Source organism: Adiantum capillus-veneris, chromosome 14, assembly GCF_014529385.1.
Source record: "Adiantum capillus-veneris isolate H3 chromosome 14, ASM1452938v2, whole genome shotgun sequence".
NCBI lineage: Eukaryota > Viridiplantae > Streptophyta > Polypodiopsida > Polypodiales > Pteridaceae > Adiantum > Adiantum capillus-veneris.
In genome coordinates, this window is record NC_140944.1 from 126,407,722 (window position 1) to 126,413,641 (window position 5,920).

At 40.6% G+C, this 5,920-nt stretch overlaps 1 pseudogene across 1 annotated transcript; it reads right to left on the reverse strand.

The window, feature by feature from the left end:
• Positions 1 to 2,683: 2,683 nt before the first annotated feature.
• Positions 2,684 to 4,735, reverse strand: LOC147443092 (uncharacterized; annotated as a pseudogene). The gene is made up of 6 exons (XR_015190308.1): positions 4,412 to 4,735; positions 4,258 to 4,323; positions 3,641 to 4,172; positions 3,559 to 3,568; positions 3,243 to 3,474; positions 2,684 to 3,161 (listed from the first exon to the last, which is right to left on the reverse strand). The product of XR_015190308.1 is annotated as an uncharacterized LOC147443092 (transcript).
• Positions 4,736 to 5,920: the final 1,185 nt, after the last annotated feature.

Genomic DNA, 5,920 nt, shown 5'->3' on the forward strand with positions numbered 1-5,920 from the left:
TGGTTGTATTCTAGTTTTCTCTTTAAACCTATAAGAATTGAGTTTTCCTCATCGATGAATCATGGCAAGCTTCTTTGTGTTTCGGTAACGTTCGCCAGTACATTCACAATGCTTCTATGTAAACCATATTGTCCGTCGTATGTCAACTCTCGTATTTTTGAGAACAATATTCAAGGTGAGATCAGTCTTTCTTCTATCTTGTTTAGTTTTGTACAATTTTGATTTTGTCATTCAATCCAATTTCTTGTAAAGATTTGTAAGTCACTGTGCCGATTTTCTTCTCTTTCTTTTGCAAGGTTCACAAATTTGCATAACATTATCACTAGCTTTCTTTTTTTTTGTGGACGTTATTTGGTAGTAGCTGAAAAGCAGTCTATTACAATGCTCGCACAAGATTGAAGGAGTATCCTGTATTTACTTTCGATATATTTCTGCAGGTGCATCATTGGAACGTAGTCTCTTTCTCGAGCATGATTCGTTTTCCCAAGGAGGAATATTTTGATGGGACTTCCTTAAGCGTTTTATTTTTGTTGTTATCGTTGTTTTTGTACGAAATGTGTTGGTTTCTTGACACAGATACTCTTTGGCAACACATTTGTTGCTATCATTAGGATACAAAATCAGCAGTCTTTGAAGTTTTGAAACCTCCGAAGGTGTCCAAATTTCAAACCTTTTCGAATCTGATGCAGATTTGTGCATAGGAAACACGTATAAAGTTCCATCAATATCTCTGATCAGTATTCGCTATTTCGTACCAACATTTCTGCATGCACTGACAATGAATTTCTTTCGCTTCTTGCGATGTTCTCTTTGTAAAGTCACATCGATGCACAGGTGGTTCGCTTCACAGAAAAGCTCGATCAGCCGAATAGTTAACGCCAATGAACTGCGAGAGGTTTTTAGCAACCTATAGACTTTATCGTAAGTTATCTCGTTCGCATTAATGTTATTTCCCAAGAGAGTGTTAATCACCTTTGTCAATGTGGTTTGTAATCCCATTTGAAACAAGGTATAAGCAGCTAAGTTTGTTAGAAGATCCGTTGGTAAAAGTGTTGTTTCTGTAATGTATTGAAAAACAGTGAATATATCAACATCTAAACCATATGTATGCAAGAAATATTCATCGACACCAATATTTTTTAAATTGTCAATAGTGGAAGCATCCATTCTTCGAGTGAACTGAATGGGCACAGAGAGAGAGAGAGAGAGAGAGAGAGAGAGAGAGAGAGAGAGAGAGAGAGAGAGAGAGAGAGAGAGAGAGAGAGAGAGAGAGAGAGAGAGAGAAATTCAAAACAAGAAAGCTCTCTGGACAACAATGTGATTGGCACAAGGAGCGCAACAGAGAAGAAGACCAAAGAAGTTTCTTTTTCAGGCTCTTGGAAAGGGGAGAGAGAGAGAGAGAGAGAGAGAGAGAGAGAGAGAGAGAGGTCACTAGAATAACAGAGTTTTATGTACACCGTTGCTGCAAGAGAAATAGATAGTGGGAGCAGGGGAGGGGACGAGAGAGAGAAACAAGAATACAAAGATATTCGAGATAGGGGAACTCAAAGAAGAAGAGTACAATGAGTGGAGAGAAGAGAGAGAAAGGGAGGAACCATTGGAAACAATAGAGGTCTATGGAAAACAACAGATAAGAGAGAGAGAGAGAGAGAGAGAGAGAGAGCGTTGTGTGTGCGTGCAAGGAGGATGGACAGAACAGGAGGAGGGAGGGCGGAAGAGAGATCAATCCGGCTAATAAAAAATGAGTTTCTTATCCGACTGTAGCCAGGAAAAAGGATAGCGAGAGAAAGATACGGGCAACCGGAAATACTGAAGCTCTATGTGCAATACTGAAACTGACAAACACAAGCAAGGGCATCTTCACGGACAATATTCAAAGAGAGAGAGAGAGAGAGAGAGAGAGAGACCAAAAATGTTGGAGATAACGGGACGCTTTACACAACCATATTTTAGAGAGAGAGAGAGAGAGAGAGAGAGAGAGAGAGCAGTGCGAGAAGGAAACCCTTAAAACCTTAAAAACACAGTTGTAAGTGTTTTTACAGATGTTTTTTATCGCAAGGATTTTTTTACAAGGCTGTTTTGATGCATTGAAGACCACTTTACACAAGCCAAGAAAACCAGCTCATGACTCTTCAAGAGCTTTGCTAGTATTATTTATATACAATGGTAGACCCCTATTATTTATATAGAATGGTAGACCCCTTTTATGCTTCCAAGACCTTTTCCCCGGTAAGAAGCGGTCAGATTTTCTACAAGATTGATTTTAAATGTGGTAGTGCGTGTTGTCGATGCGAAGATCTCTCTTGCAACTAGTGGATTTTTACTAAAACCGACAAACACAAGCAAGGATGTCTTTATGGACAATATTCACACACACACACACACAGAGAGAGAGAGAGAGAGACCGATCAAAAATGCTGGAGATTACGAGACCCTTTATACAACCATATTTTAAAGAGAGAGAGAGAGAGAGAGAGAGAGAGAGGAGAGAAGAAAAGACAAACGACACGAGGGAAATGAGTGAACAAAGAGAAAGAGAGAGAGAGAGAGAGAGAGAGAGAGAGAGAGAGAGAGAGAGAGAGAGAGAGAGAGAGAGAGAGAACAATGCGAGAAGGAAACCCTTAAGACCTTATAACCCAGTTGCAAGTGTTTTTACAGAGGTTTTTTATTACAAGGATTTCTTTTACAAGGCTGTTTTGATGCATTAAAGACCACTTCACGCAAACCAAGAAAAACAGCTCATGACTCTTCAAGAGCTTTACCACTATTATTTATATACAATGGTAGACCCCTACTATGCTTCCAAGACCTTTACCCCAGGTAAAAAGCAGCCAGATCTCCTGCAAGACTGATTTTGAACGTGCTAGTGCGTGTTGTCGATACCAAGATCTCTCTTGCAACCAGTGGATTTTTAGAATACGAGCTTTGAAAAGTCTTGCCCAAAGCCAAGGCCTCATCAACAATAAGACCAACTAGTTGTGCAGAAATGCAGGGCCTTTGCTTGGCTTGATCTTCACTTGAAGCCTGGGAATCTCGTAGCTTGTAGTCGTCTTTTGGCAAGTGATATCTGTGGTTTTATGAACCTTATTCGATTTGCAAATGGCACACAATGTCTCCAAGAGAACACTATTTATGTTAGAGAAACGCAAGACGCCGAACACCTGCAGGTCAAAAGCGAGAATTAAGAAACACAAAGAAAGTCAACGAAACAGTTTCTAAGCAACTAAGTTATACAACATTACCTGCTTCCCATAACCGAGACTCTCAACCTGTGTCTTGTAAGTTTGTAAGAGATCAGATTACAGACGCTTGTTGTGGACAGGCACCAAGATTGTAAGATCCAAGACAGACAGCGTATTCTCACGGCCTAAGAAAGCCCTGACATTCCTTGCAAAAAAAGTTTTCACTTCTCCATTGTCAACATCCCTTTTGATAGATTTATACCCTTCTTTGCGGTCATTGACAAAAGTCAAGTGGAAAAAAAAGAAAACGTCAAACGTCACAAAGTTTTTTTCTTGCCTTAAAAACTACAAAGGATCTCAGTATGTGAGACTTACAGTTGCCCGATCTTTAGGAGCAGAACCGTCAACCACTAATAGTTCTCCAGATGTGGAGTTGGCGTAGATTTCAAAATTCTCACTCTTAATAACAACAAAATCAAGCGTACCCAAGTAACTTTTCGCACCACCTAGACCCGCACTTGCAGCCTCATCCAAGAAGAATCTTATCTTCGTTTCCGAGTAAAAGCTCAAGTGAATTCGAAATGAACCAATGCAAGTGACGATCGAGGTAGCATCCAAGTAAAGAGACAAAGGCTATGTTCCACCGTCTGCCTTGTTCTTTGTTTTGATTGCAGAACCCTCTATCCGCACAAAACTACCAACACTTAGAAAGGAAGAAAATTGACTTATTAGAGATGAACCGACGACGACAGTGACTGTGTTGGAGTTGTGTGAATCCACAAGATCAGCCTTGAAAAACTTCACAATTTTGGGATCGAAAAGCTTGTATGTACCATAATTGTTCAGCACACAACCCTCAATTGAAAATTTAGGAGTGGTAAGAGAGGTCTGTTATATGCAAAAAAGGCACAGCATGTTCTTCAGTACGAGGTTCTTGCTGCGGAAAAGGGTTGACTCTCACTTCATCGTCTTCAGTATCAATTAAAGCATCTACAAAACAATATATGAGAACATGAAAATATATTCACATCAAAAGGCAGAGGTAGACAGTCAATGTTTTTGGTTCAATATATACCATGTCTCTCGATCTTAACAATAGCCATCTTTGCTTTTTGCGCTTTCGAGCATCCAACTTGTGCGCCTAATGTAAAAGATGGACATTTCAAAATACAAAAGATGAACCAATATTGCATGGGCTTTTCTTCAAAAGAAGGTAGAATCAAACATACTGCAAGCTTGCCCTTTGCCTTTCGAGGGAGATGGTTGGATAACCAAGTTTGGTTCATTGTACACAATACGCTTGCGAGAAGTTATCGGAGTGCTTGCAGATGACTCACTCACATCAACCCGTACACATTCACGTTTGGAAATTCCACTTTTTGGATGCACAGTACGCGCAAGACTCACATTTTTTCTTGGCTCTATGAAACGAACATATCTAAGCAAAAACACCAAAAGCACGAGGAACACCATAACACCCATACTCCATACCGTCAATCTCCATGCTTTGTACACCACCATGACTATAGGCCATATTTCAGCACACTCGTTTGCTTTGTCTACATGACACAAACAAATATAAAGACTAAGAACGCTTTGCAACTATGATTCTTTCATCTATCATCCGAACAAAATTTACAAGGAAAAGGGGATCCAAAAACGAGGAGGGGGGGGGAGGGATTCAATGGCGTTTTGAAGCAGTAAGAAACTTTATTGCATCACCGATTCAACATAGAGAAATGCCACACAAGACAAACAGTAGTGGACAGAGCAAGGAAAGCAAATGTCGTTTCTTTTTTAACAGTGAGACAAGAAATATCGAACCACCAACCCACCATAAAGCATGAGGCTACAAAGCAAACAAATGATGCACAATTTACATTCTTTCAAGCTCGAACGGAGTTAATAGGGACAGGAAGAGAGAGAGAGAGAGAGAGAGAGAGAGAGAGAGAGAGAGAGAGAGAGAGAGAGAGAGAGACCAACGTAAGATGCAATGTTGCAATGCTAAGGGGAGAGACCAGCGTAAGATGCAAGGTTGCAATGCTAAGGGCACCGAGTCAGAGGAGAGAATATTTCACAAAAGAGAGAGAGAGAGAGAGAGAGAGAGAGAGAGAGACAGAGAAGGGAAGAAAAAGGCGGGGGATGGGTGATCAACACTGAGAATGCCTCAGGAGGCTCGTGACACACGACGAGCCAACATTTTAAACAACGCGAACTTCCTTTTTTTAAAGACAAAGAAAAAGAAAAGGAGAGGGATAAGTAGAAATAAAAGAGGGGAAGGGAGTGCTCGGCGTGAGCTAAGCATGTTCACACATAGTGTACACAACGAAACCTCTCTCAGTCCCTTGAAAGACAAAGACAAAGCATTGCACACACAAAAGAACACGCACAAGTGAAGGGACACATGCCAACCAAACACACAACAAGCATTGTCCTGCAAAAGAAAACAGATAATTAGAAGGCCTTCAATCCACAACTGTTGCATATCTCAACCGATCCGCCTTTAGATCCCTTTCTCACTAAATTGTCAATGGCGACAAGCAACATATGCCAGTGATAATGCAAGACACAATAAAACCTAACGACACAACCATCAGCAACAAAAAACCACTCCAAACACGACAACAAACAAAACAAGCATTCCCAAAAGTCGAGATGGACCATGTGCCTATGCACACAAGAATTCATTTACCAAATCATTGCACACATTGTAGCTGCCAGAACATTGAATGCACGTA